General features: G+C 49.0%; 1 long non-coding RNA gene across 1 annotated transcript; it reads left to right on the forward strand.

Annotated features, from left to right (window-relative positions):
* The first annotated feature begins 1887 nt into the window (after positions 1-1887).
* Positions 1888-12268, forward strand: LOC135978398 (uncharacterized). The gene is made up of 2 exons (XR_010595798.1): positions 1888-7472; positions 10293-12268. It is a non-coding gene; the product is annotated as an uncharacterized LOC135978398 (long non-coding RNA).
* Positions 12269-14623: the final 2355 nt, after the last annotated feature.

A 14623-nucleotide genomic window follows, 5' to 3' on the forward strand; every position in this document is an offset into this window, starting at 1 on the left:
GAACGGACTGTTTGTCAGCCGTCTTCAACGAAATGTGCTCCATTCCTGGGGGAAGGAGGGATGAGGATTTGTATTCTCATCGTGCCTAGGAGTCTTAGTCAGCAGCCCCCAACATACCCTAGATAACTTATGGGTATTAAAGGTAGAATTGGAGAATAGTGTCCAAGTTCTCTCACCTTTGCACTTCCGTAAGATCAAAGCTCCAAATAACATTTATTTCAACTTTAGAAGAGAGTTGGTTGATCTTTCAGATTTTGATGATGTCTTTCTAGTATCTTTTTTGTGAAAGCATACTTTTTGGAGGCCCTCAATTTAAAAAAAAAAAAAGTATTTGAAAATATAAAGTTTAAGTGTAAAACACCACAAAGAAAATGTTTGTCCAATAAGAATTAGGGATCAGCATTCACAGTAGTAGATAGTATTTGAAGAGAAATTAGATACTGCTTCCAGAAAATGCCTAGATGTCTATTAAGGAAATTGCCAATTTTCTTCCCTGCAGTTCACAATAAACATGAGCACTGACATGAGACATCACAGAGTGAGGTTGGTGTTCCAGGATTCTCCTGTCCGGAACGGCAAGAAGCCCCGACTTGACCAAGGAGTACAAGTTATCCTGGACCCTGTGCACAGTGTACGTCTCTTGGATTGGTGGCATCCGCAGTACCCGTTTTCTCTGAAGGCTTAGCACGCTCCTACTGCATCTGTGAGTAGCCATGTCAGGTAGGAACTGGGAAATCCTGTTTTTATTTCCTGAATAAATTCTCCAATCTCCTTACAAATGAGTGAAGCTGCAATGCCAGTCTCTGTATATAATTTCCAGCCAGTAATGAGCAGAATCGAGTGTAAATGGAAATGATTTGTAAACACATTTCTATGTAAAGTTCACATTTTATGATTTGAAAGGAGCACCATGAAACTGTTCATTTAAAATCCTTTTGGTGTTAACGAAAGTCGTCCTGTGTTCTGTTCCAGATCCAATGTGGTCAGAGAGATTTTCAGACCAAGTGTCAATGAAATCAGTGTGTGTCTTACTGTAGCATGATCAAACTCAAATGCAGCAGTATTATCCTACACTGATGCAGCAAGTGGAATAGCAGTGACAATCACTAGTCATGCTTCAATCTCTTATCTGCATGAGCACAATAAAGGCATAAATGATCAAGCAAAGAGATTGCCTTTACAGCTCACATTTAAATTAAATGTGTGTGGCGATAAGGCAAAAAAAACACTTACAAAAGTTCGTATCCTGATGCTTTCTTTAAGAAAGAGAATCTAAAACACACATAATGGAAAGGCTCTTGTGGCATGTGGGAACTAAACAAAAACTAACCGCATGAGTTAATAAGTGCTCAGACTTCAGGCATTAGAAGAGTAAGATTGTCTGTGAGCTAAGCTAACAGTGTTTGGAGCTAGTGACTGTGGGAAAGCTATTAGGAGCAAAGAGGAAGCATCCAGTTCCCAGTGGACAAATTAACTACCTGGGAAAAATAAACCCAACCCTTTTGGCTCTACTTAGTGGTGTGAGAGGGCTAAGCAGGGTACTGTGTCTACTTCAGCATATCTGGAGTTGCAGCACCACAATACCCAGAATAGATGGGGGCATGAGTTTTATGCAGAACCATGGGGAAGTATCGTGCATCTTATGACAGGAAGAAGAGCTTCATAATTCCACCTAAAATCCTCTGATTTTGAGCCTCAAGGGATTTGAGATAATAGCTTCCCTGGCCCTGCAGACCATAGGGGCAGTTGAATCTCAGTGCAAAGTACATCTGCATGAGGGAGTGTGACTGGGGCTGAGTGCAGGGTGAGTTGATGCCCTGAAGTAACTACTGACGGAAACCGGGTGTTCTGCTTTGCAGCTTATCAGTGGAGGTGAGCCCAGTTAACTTATCGGTCCTGTTTCAACCCAAATCTTGTGCAGGGTAGAGGCAAGAAGTATGTGATCCACAGTGAATGCAACAGCCTGTCCTTGAAGGAGGCTGCTGGGATAGAGCAAATGGGATAGGTTAAAAAAAGGGGGGGGGGGATTTCCCCTTCCCAACTTGAATCCAGTATGTAAATGCCCAAACGGGTGTACATGTAGCTGTACCAGTGCTGGTGTTCGTCTTACACAATAGTCACTTAAATCACCACAGATAGCTTATCTGTCCCAAGCACATTTCTGTGCCAGATTCACTCTTGTATTGCATCCCCCATTAGATTCTATTTGTGGCAAAACCTCAAACCTTCCCTTTTCACCTCTCCTGTGAATCTATATTAAGAAGATAACAGGCAAGTTGTTTTCAAACCAAAATGCTCTGCTCAGTATTTTGGTTCCACCTTAGATGGACAATCTACCCTGTTCATTTGTAGTGGAAACTGTCAGTTCATGAAATATACCATGATGGCCAGTTGCATTCCTATGGTCGTGGCTCTAAGCTTTACCTCAGTAGTTTTTCTTCAACTGATTGCACATGTGCATTCCGCTCTTGGTGTGTATGCGCCCTGCGCATACTCACATTTCCCTCAGTGGTACTCGTTGGGGAAGCTTGAGAGCCCTTTGCTCTCACACCCCACTGTGTGCTGGTATAAAGGACCCAGCAGCCCCAAAGCCCCATTCGGTTCCTTCTTGCCGTCTGTGACAGTCGCTGGAATTGCTTGGCTTGCCTTAGCAGATACTCTGTGTACAGCTCATTGTAAATTTCTTGTAAATAGTTAACCAGTTTTATAGTTACTTAGGGTTAGTTATTAGGTACTATCTGTGGCACTTTTCTTTTTCAGTTTCCAGATCTGAGGTTTCCAGTTTTCAGTACCGAGCGATGCCTCAGTCACCGGGCTTCATGCCCTGCGTCTCTTTTCTAGGCCGATGCCCACGAGCAACCCACCCTCACGCTGCTTAACGTGTTTGGGGGAAGCTTGTGTTTGGGGTCGTTGCTAATGTGGAAGCAGAGAAAAGAACTGACAGAAGGGAACTGCAATGCATGATGGTTGTTAGCAAGAGTCAGGCTTCGTAGAAGGGAACTGCAATGCATGATGGTTGTTAGCAAGAGTCAGGCTTCGTTAGTGTTAGCAAGAGTCAAGCTAGCTGTGACCCTGATAACCCTGATAACGCGAGATTTGTAGAGGCGAGGATTGTGTGAGACGGGTGAGAAAGAGCTGTGTAAGAAGTCATTGTGACCTCAGTATAGATAAGGTGTAGAAGACCTTGTGTAGATAAGGTATAGAAACTAATTGTATGTAGGCAAGAGTCAAAACAAGTAAGGAAATGAGATATCAAGATGGCCTATGTATAAACAAAATGCAGCTGTCCCTCATTATTTCTGTAATGAAAGGTATAAATGCTTGCTGTAATTAGTTACCAGAGAGAGACCTGCTTTGCTCTCTCCTCTGCACATGTAAGAGTTAATAAAAAGCTTCTGACTTGCTGTACCTAAACAAAATAGTGAGAACTCAGTTTTTCTCCGACAATTTGGGGGCTCGTCCGGGATGGCAACGCCCACTGAGGCAACGGCAGCTGCTACGGATCGTTCCCCTTCGAACCCCATGGCGCCACAATAGAGGTAAGAGACCTTTTGAAATCTCTATTGGGGTGTCGGAGGAGGACTGTCCGTGGGGCCGTCTGCCCCTGTTGGGCTCACGCCATCCGAACTTATTGACTGTGCAGCAAGGTCAGATGCTGAGCGGCGTAATAGGGGAATTGTTTGCCGCCCCCTGTAAGCATATGCTAGGTGCATAGGGTTTGCACCTGTATTGAGGAGTTGTTACTGCCTCAAGAGGGTTTTTACCGCCTCAAGTGATGCATCGAGGTACTTGGGAATAGTACCTGGAGGTACTCAGGAGTAGTACCTGGTATAAGGCCTTGGTATGTTGGTGTGTGTAGTCTGTGTGTGTGTGTGTGTGTGTGTACACAGTGTGAATTGAGTGTTACCGGAAGACGCCCAGAGTACTCTGCGAAGTCTTTTGGCTCGTGACCAGAACTACTCTAACGCAAGCCCGGTAACTAGAGGATCTTTTAGGAGATCCGACCCATGTAGGTTGACTCGGCCTGGCATCGTCCGGCGAGGAGGCTACCTGGGTCTAGGAGTGTGTGCACCCATCTTCCCTCCCCTTTTCCTCTCCGTGTGAGCCACTGACAGTCTGACCATCTCACTGGATGCAACAGAGTAAGCGGCGCTTTCTCTCTGAGATTAGCCGACGCTCTTTGCTGAAGGGAGGTGTAGGGGGTCATGGCTATCCTCGTTAGTCACTCCTGTGTGAATACCCTGTAGGGAGAGATCCTTAGTTTATGAGCCGCTAGCGTGGACAGGGCATCCTTCCCCTTTGAGTGTGTGATTGGAAAATGGGTGGGGGACAGTCTAAGTCTTCCCTCTCACCCCCTAAGGGTACCCCAGCTTATTTCATGTACGTACATTATGGCCCGAAAACCTGCAGGTATTTAAATAGTTGGAATCTTTACACGCGTGCTAATCCATCTAAACAATGTCCACTAGAAGGTACCTTTGATTTAGACAAACTTAAATACCTTAAAGAAACTCTGGCTTCACCAAAAGCCTCTGATACACAGTGGGAGCAATTTGTCTGTTGGTGGGAAGAAGCAACAAAGAGACTCCATGAGTCTCGAGTGCGGAGTCTAAAGGACTCCCAGGAAAAGTTAAAAGCTCAAGTGCAACATTTACAGCTTAAATGCAAGGCATCCAGCTGTCTACCCCCTAGAGCGATTCCTTCTGCTCCTGTGTATCCTAATCCCGCTCGAGCAATTCCTTCTGCTCCCCTTTATCCCCAATTAGTTAGGTCTGACAGTGAGGAGGAAACTGCTGAGGATATTTTAGATTTCTTCAGTAACATTCAGCAGCAGCAGCAGCCCGTGCTGCCTCCTCCCCCTGCACAGCCTGGGTCTGCTAACGAATCTCACCCGGCAGTGCCAGTTTCACCACCGCATGTATCAGCTGCACACATTGTTCTCTCTTCCCCTGGGAGAGAAGCATCCTCTTCACCACAAAGAGGTGATTCCGAGCCTCCCAGTAGCTCCCCTGATTCTAATCCCTCTGAGGAAAGTACCCGTTATCTTACTAGAAGTGTGGCACATGCACTCCAGGTTCCTTTAAGAGGCCTGGAACTATTTCTCAAATGCGTACTTTTCTTGGCATGACTGGGTACTGTAGACAATGGATTTTAGGCTATGCAACAATGATTAAACCCTTACAGGATCTGACTAAGTCAGGTACCCCTGAGCCTCTTCCTTGGTCTCCAGAGGCTGAACAAGCTTTTGTTGCTATCAAGCAAAGTCTGTCCAGTGCACCAGCCCTGGGACTTCCTGATTATGCTAAACCATTCACTCTTTTCTGTCATGAGCGTAATGGGTTTGCTTTGGCTGTATTAACGCAAAGGCACGGAGACAAACACCGTCCCATTGCTTATTACAGTACTGCCCTAGACGCTGTGGCAGCTGGATTTCCCCCTTGCCTGCGTGCTGTAGCTGCAGCAGCTCTTGCTGTTCAGGTATCTGAATCTATTGTCTTAGGATCTCCTTTGATTGTTGCTGTCCCTCATGCTGTGGCTGCTCTCTTGTTAAAATCTAAGACACAGCATCTATCCACGTCTCGTCTTACAAAATATGAGCTTGTCTTGTTGTCTTCATCTCATATTACTTTGGCTCGTTGCCCTGTTCTAAATCCTGCCTCCTTGTTGCCTGGGCCCGAAGACGGAGACCCACATGACTGTGTGTCTGTGACATCGGTTCTCTCTCGTCCAAGAGATGATTTACTAGATGTGCCTTTGCAAAATCCTGATCTTATTTACTTTGTAGATGGTTCGTGCTTGCGAGATTCTAAGGGCAAATTGGTTGCTGGTTATGCTGTGTGTTCTGCACATGCTGTTATTGAAAGTGCTTTCCTTCCTTCTGTGTTTTCTGCTCAAGTGGCCGAACTTGTGGCTTTAACTCGAGCCTGCATTCTCGCTCAGGATCAAGCAGTTACAATCTATACAGACTCTCGTTATGCTTTTGGAGTGGTACATGATTATGGGTTGCTCTGGAAGTATAGAGGTTTTCTTACATCCACTGGTTCTCCTATTAAGAACAGTCTGTATGTCTCTGCTCTTTTAGATGCTCTTTTATTGCCCAAAGCTATAGCTGTCGTGAAATGTACAGCTCACCAGACCCCTCATGATGAAATTACCCGTGGAAATGCTTTGGCAGACTCTGCAGCCAAAGCAGCGGCCCTTTCTGCACCTCAGGCTGAATATACTTGTGCTTTGATTGAACAGCCTCCACTAGCCTCCCTTGAGGATCTGGCCAAGATCCAGGAAGCAGCACCGGCAGCTGAGAAACGTTTATGGAGTGCTAATGGCTGTATTCTACACCCTGATCATCTTTGGCGTGCCCCAGCTGGTCGCCTGGTTGCACCGAAGATGCTAATGCCCTATCTTGCTCGTGTATACCACGGAATGGCTCACGTGAGCAAAGGGGGGATGGTTGCTGCAGTTAACCGAGATTGGTGTGCATTCGGGTTCCCAGTCATTGCACATCACTACTGTCAACAATGTGTGATTTGTCAGCAGCATAACATTGGTAAAGCTGTTAAAGTTAGGCAGGCAGCTCACCCTCCCCCTTGGGGACCTTTTGTAAATATTCAGATTGATTTTATTCAACTGTCTAAATGTTGTGGCTATGAATATGTATTGGTTTTGGTGGATGTATTTTCAAATTGGGTTGAAGCTTTTCCCTGCAGGAAAGCAGATGCCAGGACTGTTGTGAAACTTCTGCTTAAAGATTTTGTACCACGATTTGGCATCCCTGTGAGTATCAACAGTGACCGTGGAACTCATTTTACTGGACAGATTGTAAAGGAGTTATGTGCAGCTTTGCAGACTCAACACAACCTTCACTGTCCCCACCATCCGCAGTCTGCTGGGACAGTGGAATGCCAGAATGGAATTCTGAAAAATAAACTGGCCAAGATTTGTGCTGAAACAAACTTGAAGTGGCCAGATGCCCTTCCTCTGGCACTAATGAGTATGAGGGCCACTCCCAATCGAAAGACTGGACTCAGCCCTCATGAGATTCTGACAGGGTGCCCGATGAGACTACCAACTGCGCCCCCACTGACCCTAGCTCAGATGGACATTCATGTAATGGATGACACAATGCTTAAGTATTGTCAGACACTAATGAAATGTGTTAAGTCTTTCTATACACAGGTGAAAGAAGCACTACCCAAGGATCCTGTGCAGCCCTGCCACTCGCTGGAACCAGGAGACTGGGTCTACATAAAGGTCCATCAGCGAAAGACTGCCCTGGCTCCACGCTGGAAAGGTCCTTTCCAAGTCCTGCTAACTACCAACACTGCTGTGAAGTGCCAAGGACTGCCCACCTGGACCCATGCTTCACACTGCAAAAAGACCCCTCCGCCTGGAGAGGATTCTCCAGCAGCTGATCAGCCTGTTTCTCCTGCTGGCTCTGCTGTGCCTCCTGGACAGCAGGGAAGAAGGACAAGGTGAAGTGCTAGTAACCTCTCCCTTGTCCACTGACAGATCTACTGTGCCTTTGAATTCTTTTACAGGAAACCACACCAGTACAGGGTGAAGTGCTAGTAACCTCTCCCCTGCACTGTGGTGAATCACAACTGTTTTTGAAGAAAAGAAGAAACACTCGCTCTGCTGAAACCACCAAAGTCCAGAACTTTCTAACTACAAAAGACATTAAGAACTGGCCCTGGTGGAAGAAACGAAGTATTGTTTATTGGCAAGGAGGGAACTGTGGGGAACGTTCCTGGGAATGTGGGGTCCAGTGGTGGGGTGGATTCTTTCCAGGATCAGGGCTTTGTGCTTATGGACAGGTACCTTCAGGGTGCACTGCCCTCCCTAATTGGCTTTCAGATGATGAATATCAAAAACGCCTTGCCACCACAAAGACTACACCTACCACTAGTCCCTTGACCCTTGCCACCACCACTGTAACTTATCCAGATACAAACAGTACTACACATTCCAATGAAACTCATTGGCCAAGACTTTCACATCTCAGTGATTTACTGAAATTTTGCTCAGAGAAATTATTCTTTAAAGTTCAAGATAATGTATATGAGCAAACAATTGAATAGAAAACAAATGGATCTGCAAAGATGGTATTGAATATCACTGAGGCTGGGAAGGCATTGCAGTGAGATCTAGCATGCTCAGAGATTCAGGATTTCTTGAATGACCAGCTAATGGCCATTTGGAATGATCTAGAGCACCAGGCTTGGCCCACTGCCCTTACAGACACATCAGGAGTACTATCTGACCTGTGGCCATGGAGACATACTTGGAAACTTTCTGGGTGGAAGTGTGGACGTTCTCAGTGCTCCTTCCAAGCATATGGACCGGTACAGGGGGTGTGGGCTCCCACATACCGTATCCTGCCGGGTCCATGGGGAGGATGCATATGGGATTGGGTAATTCATCGAGACATCTGGGAAATTAGACCACCTGGTATGCCCAATCGATTTTTAGTTAGTGCTCCTAGGATTACACCTGACATTTGGATGGGGTTAGGTAACCTGTGGACATTCTGGCCATTAGAACCCCCACAGCTTCAGTGTACACGTAAACTGAAGCCAGGAGAAGTTGTCACTGTCTATGACTACGTTTGCTGGGAGGGTAGGGGACAAGGAACTACCCTGACAGGACACTTACTCTTCCAAGCTAATGATAGCTGTGTGTATGTTAATGACACCATATCACAAGACATACATTTTAATCTCACTACCACTGCAGGCAATCATATCATTTACTGGCCTGCAGATAGTTTTTCAAGTAGCCCTTAGGTTCCAGATACCCTTTAATTGGACTAGTTTACTATCTGATAGATTTCAAAATTTGCTTTCATTGTTACCTGAAATTCAGAAAATCTCTGAGGTACAAGGGCAAATTCACATGCTTCAAAATGTATATCAAGTAGAAAAGTATGCCTTTCACACTGCTTATAGAGTATCCACCTTATGTACTAAATATGATGTAGTGTGCTTTATGACAAAGGCTGTACAACAACCCCATTATAGTATTGCTATGGGAATGTTATTGCTTGTATTGTTATTAGTTAGTTTAGGATTATGTTATTGTTGTTGTAAAAGACGTAATAATAGTAATACCTTTCATGTTCATGCTAATCATGCATTATCATTGCATCCAATCAAAACCCCTAAGGTTGAAGCATCTGATTTAGAATCTGAAGTCCAGGACTTGATGCAAATAGAGATTTGAGAATGTTTGTTGTACTAGAAGTACAAAAGGGGGGGTTGTGGAAGCAGAGAAAAGAACTGACAGAAGGGAACTGCAATGCATGATGGTTGTTAGCAAGAGTCAGGCTTCGTAGAAGGGAACTGCAATGCATGATGGTTGTTAGCAAGAGTCAGGCTTCATTAGCAAGAGACAGTCTTTGTTAGCAAGAGTCAAGCTAGCTGTGACCCTGATAACCCTGATAACGCGAGATTTGTAGAAGCGAGGATTGTGTGAGGATTGTGTGAGACGGGTGAGAAAGAGCTGTGTAAGAAGTCATTGTGACCTCAGTATAGATAAGGTGTAGAAGACCTTGTGTAGATAAGGTATAGAAACTAATTGTATGTAGGCAAGAGTCAAAACAAGTAAGGAAATGAGATATCAAGATGGCCTATGTATAAACAAAATGCAGCTGTCCCTCATTATTTCTGTAATGAAAGGTATAAATGCTTGCTGTAATTAGTTACCAGAGAGAGACCTGCTTTGCTCTCTCCCTCTGCACATGTGAGAGTTAATAACAAGCATCTGACTTGCTGTACCTAAACAAAATAGTGAGAACTCAGTTTTTCTCCGACACCCCCATGTAGAGCTCTTTGCAAGAGGAGACTGTCCTCTTGCCCCCCACCTCCCAGTCCCCCAGGTGATTGGATCCAGCGGCCAGCTCGGGGCTGCATGGGGTTTGCCCATCTGACTACTGCTCCTCCTGGGCCACTGCTGGGGGGATCCCCGCCCCATGCCCACCCCCCACTGCGTCACTGGCCACTGCCAGTGAGGTGCCACTGGCTGAGCCTGCGCTCTGGCAGAGTGCCCCGTTACTGGCGCTCTGGGGGATTATCCCGCTGGCGGGCAGCTGGGCACATCTGCTCCCTCCTTGCGCCGGTGCCCGCCCGCTTGGGGCACAGCGGCCTTGCTCTCCTGGGCTGCAGCGTGATGCATTTGGGGGTGGGGGAGTTGGGGGCAGGGCGTGGCCTGTAGCTGATTGTACTCGCTGTGCTGCCTCTCCCAGCTGGGGCGGGGGCAGCCCCCGGCCTCACTTCCTCTCTCTCTTCCTTCCCCAGCGACCTGACAGTGAAGCTCTGGAGCTGGAGAAGATTGCTGAACGGCCCGACCTAGGCACTGGAAAGGCCGGAGCCAGGGCGACTGTCAGGCTCCCTGGCGGGCCCAGGCCCCAGCCCCTCTCCCTGGCTGTGAAGAGCTGGGAGCGGCCTGGCCTGTGTGTGCTCCAGTTTCCAGGACTCTGGGGTGACGGCGTCTCAGCTGGGGCTTTGTGAACTGCCCGCTTCCACGGCTAGGGGGCGTCGTTCCCGTCCAGCCCCACGCTGGGTTTCCATGATGCACAGGGCTTTCTGCTGACCAGGGCGTGGCCAGGCAGTGCTTCGGGACATGGCCTTGCCAGCCACGGGGAGGACCCCAAGCTGAGAGACTCAACGGGATCATTCCAATCTGTCCCACAGCCCATTCAGCAGCCCCAGATCCTGGATGTGCGAGAGGGATCCTGCCACCTGCATCCTGCTGCTGGCCTCTGCACCTCCTGGGTGCCTGGGGTCTCATTCCTTCTGCAAGCGGCTGCAGGCCCCTCTCCACGCTTCGTCGTTCAGCAGAGCTGGGATCTGCCGGCCGGTACCGAAATACGGAGAGGGCTTGTGTGCTGCCGACCCCAGCCTAGCACCAGCAGGGTCCATGGAGCCCCGTTCACAGCACTGGCTGCGGTACCCTCCTGGAGCTGGGACTCACTCTGTCCCATCTGCTACCATGTGTGCTGCAGGGGCAGGGCTGACTAAGGTCTAGCACCCCACGGCTCACCCCTTTCAGCTGTTAGCACCGTAGAGCCAGAGTGCTAGCCCGGTTCCCACTAATCACTGGTGACAGGGCACAGTGTCCACTTCAGAAGCTGACTCCTTTAGCCCCCAAAGCCTTGGGGGAAGCCTGTGGTTCCGACAGGTCCCATCCCTTATGCTCCTCAGGACACAGTAGTATCCCCCCTTCTGAGGGCCCTGTTCTGCAGCCCTTATGTTGGGCAGGGCCGTGGGCCTGCAGCAGGAGACTTTGCTTGGCAGCGCTCCCCAGCATAAGGGTTACAGACCTGGGGCCGCACTACTCGGAAGGTGGAGTCTCATGAGCAACGGGGTGTCCCAGCACTGACTCTCTCCCAGGACCCTGTTTCCTTCCTGGTCCTTTACACTCAGCCCTTCCACCTCCCGCTGACCCCCATTTCAGGTACGATCCCCCAAAGAGCACAAGGGTCAGTTTTTTCTCTGAGCTGACAGCGTCTCCCATGCCACCACCCCCTTCAGCCCTAGAAACAAAGTCACTTGCTTTAAGATTCCAAGGCAAAGTTTCTCTCTGGCCAGAGCTGGGTTGTGGGACCCAGGGGAGTAGGACAAATGGCCTTCATCGGTGGCCTCTTCAAAGGCAGTGGGCCATTGGCACTGACCCAGAGCGGGGCTCGTTCCACCCCTCCCTGCCATACCCCAAAGTTCCACCCAGCAATTCTTCTGGTGCCCAGCCCTGCAACTCTTAGCTGAATTGTCCCATGCCTCACCCTGTTCGTCCAGGGGCTCCTCCACCTTCCACTACAGCCCTGCTTTACCCTGGGACAATGCCCAGCCTGGGGTGTAGTCTGTCTGCATGATCCCCACCAGGCACTGGCAGGAGCACTGCTTTACATTAAGGTTCTTTTGGTGATGGGCTAACCTTACCCCTGTCCTGCATTTCCAGTGTGAACAGCTGTAGATGGAAACCCAGACAGTAGAGATGGAGCAGGACTAACCGTGGTCATTTTGTCTAGCCCTCACCCTGTGTCTATACTATAGAAGTATTGCAAACAGCAGGAGCATTTTCCTGCCCGGATAGGATTTTGGAGATGTTAACGCTTGCTACGGCTTTCTCGCTGTATGGGTTGTGGGATCCATTGGAGCGGTCTGTGTTCTGTGTACAGGAGAAGATGTGTAGATCTTTTATACCTCGATGTATTACTGTAATTACAATTATTTAATCAATAAAATGAATAAAAGCATTAAAGTACATCAAAAAACATCAAAATGAAACAGAGGATTGCTATGTACAGGGTGGGAGATTGCATGTGAGTGATGTTCGTCCATCGTTATCGATGAAGACCTCAACCACTCATTCTTTCGATGACCGGGCTCTGTACGTCTGAAGATGACTGATCAGTCCGATTCAGGCGTGGAACGTCCTGTCACATGTCGGGCAGACATGTAATGGCACTGTCGATGATGTACAAGCAGCTCTGGACTTGCGCAGCTCACGCTTTTTTTCAGCCTCAGCAATACGCCTCGCCTCAGAGGTATTACTGCCTGTGTGAATGAATGTATAGCCACAGCCTGACTGGGACAGCTGTCCTTCATTAGCAAGACGAGTTTCGCTAAGGGCTGCAATGTCAATGTTGTAGCGTGCGAGCTCTCTAGCGCCAAGTGCTGTTCTTCTCTCCGGTCTATCTGCCATGATGTTGTCCAGTAACGTGTGCACATTCCATGTGCCAATAGTGATCGGTGTCACTCTAAGTTTTGTTTTTATACGACCGCTTTTGGGGGATCCCCGCCAGCCGCGGTATGCTGGCCAGGGTAAGGTGAAGCAGGCAATGTTTAAGGCACCTTTTCTAGCACCCTCCTCATTCTACGGAGGTGAGCAGTGCAATCCTGAATAGGGCTGCTCAGTCGCTCAAGAAGATGCCGAGCTCCACTGCTGCTTCGGTCAGTGAGGAACGACCATTATGCCTGAGCCGCCTATGTGCAGGTCCGCAGCTACAGCTCCCAGTGTATCCACACCTGCTGCTTCGTCGCTCGCCCATCGCCACAGGACTTGATATGATGTAATATGATACGATATCATGTCGAGACTTGCGCATGAATTGGATTAAAGTGAGGGAGAGTTGCGCGACGTCAGCCTCACTCTCTCTTCCCAGTTCCTATCTGTATCCAGTGACAAGACAGAAGTAGAGACGGCTGGAGATAGGGCAGGGCGCAGTGGATGACCAGGACGCCTACGTGTCTTGTCGTGCTCTTAAGCGTTCCACAACGCTTGCTGTCATCGCCTTCCTGACCATTGAACCAGGTTGCCTCAGTCAGCCAGATCCAGCCTTCGCATGCAATGGGTAGACAGGCCCTAACTCACAGAGAGTCTCATACTCATCGGCTACCCTCACCTGGTTTAGCCCACCGGTCGAGACGGTCTCCGGGGTGTGGCCGCTGTCACATGCTGACAGCTACTTGGAGCCACAGGTGAGAGCTGGGTATTGTCAAGTGGGGACCAAAGTGGATGAGCTACTCCTAGGAGTACGACTGCTCCCCCATCAGAGGTACTACCCCTCCCTGACAACCCCATGTGAGTAGGTAACCGCTCGATAGCTTTCATCACCATATAGTTTGACAGGTTACCACACCCCATCCCCATTGCCGGCGCCGTCCCCATTTTTCTGTGTTTTGCCGGGGGAAGGTTGCGTGCTTGTGTTTTGACATATTTAGAGAAAAAGTATGAAAGACTAGAAAGAGAGGCTGTAAGGGGTTTGCAGTTCCCTCCCCGTCCGTCTGGGCGGGAGACAACACTAGGGTGACCAGACGTCCCGATAAAATCGGGACCGTCCCGATATTTAGGTATTTGTCCCGCGTCCCGATTGATCTTCGGTCGGGACGCTGCACTCCGCTTTTTTTTTTTTTTTTTCTCCGCCGGCAGCACTCAGCTGTTCTCGGCTTTTTTTTTTTTTTCTTCTCCTCTGACTGCTGGCAGCACTCAGCTGTTCTCCGTTGGTTCCCCCCGCCCCCCCCCCCCCCCCCCCGCGCTCCTAAAAACCAGAGGCTGTAGGGATGCATACCTAAGGAAGGGTGCATAATCTCCTCTGACTGCCCGCAGCACTCGGCTGTTCTCAGCTCCTGCCCCCGACTGCCGGCAGCACTGGGCCACAGTAGGGAATTGGGAGAGGGAGCTGTTGGTGTCCTTACACTGGCAGCACTCAGTTTTTTGGGTTTTTTTGCTCCGCCAGTGACCCCCCCCCTTGTGTCCCGATATTTTCTTCCTGTCATCTGGTCACCCTAGACAACGCCCCTCGCTATGATACTTCTGGGATACCTTGGTTCAGGGGGAAATTAGCTCAGTGTTAATGGTTCAGGCCTGCAGTCAGACCGAGCAAAGATAGAGAGTCTGTGTCGCAGGGCAACGGTGAGGGATGATCTCTTCCGGCCTCTAAGTGCCCTCTACAGGCTGGTGTCTCGCCTGCCGCTGGTCCCGGTGTACCTCCCAGACCCCGGTACCCCTCTACGTCAGGGTCCTGCCCCCGGCAGTAACCCACTATCTGGGTGTCCAGGGGAACCCCCAACCCTCTAACCACACCTTGCCTCAGTGGCTACTGCCAGTCACTGTCTAGTCCCCGCTC

The sequence above is a fragment of the Chrysemys picta genome, unplaced genomic scaffold (assembly GCF_011386835.1).
Source record: "Chrysemys picta bellii isolate R12L10 unplaced genomic scaffold, ASM1138683v2 scaf243, whole genome shotgun sequence".
NCBI classification, from domain to species: Eukaryota; Metazoa; Chordata; order Testudines; family Emydidae; genus Chrysemys; species Chrysemys picta.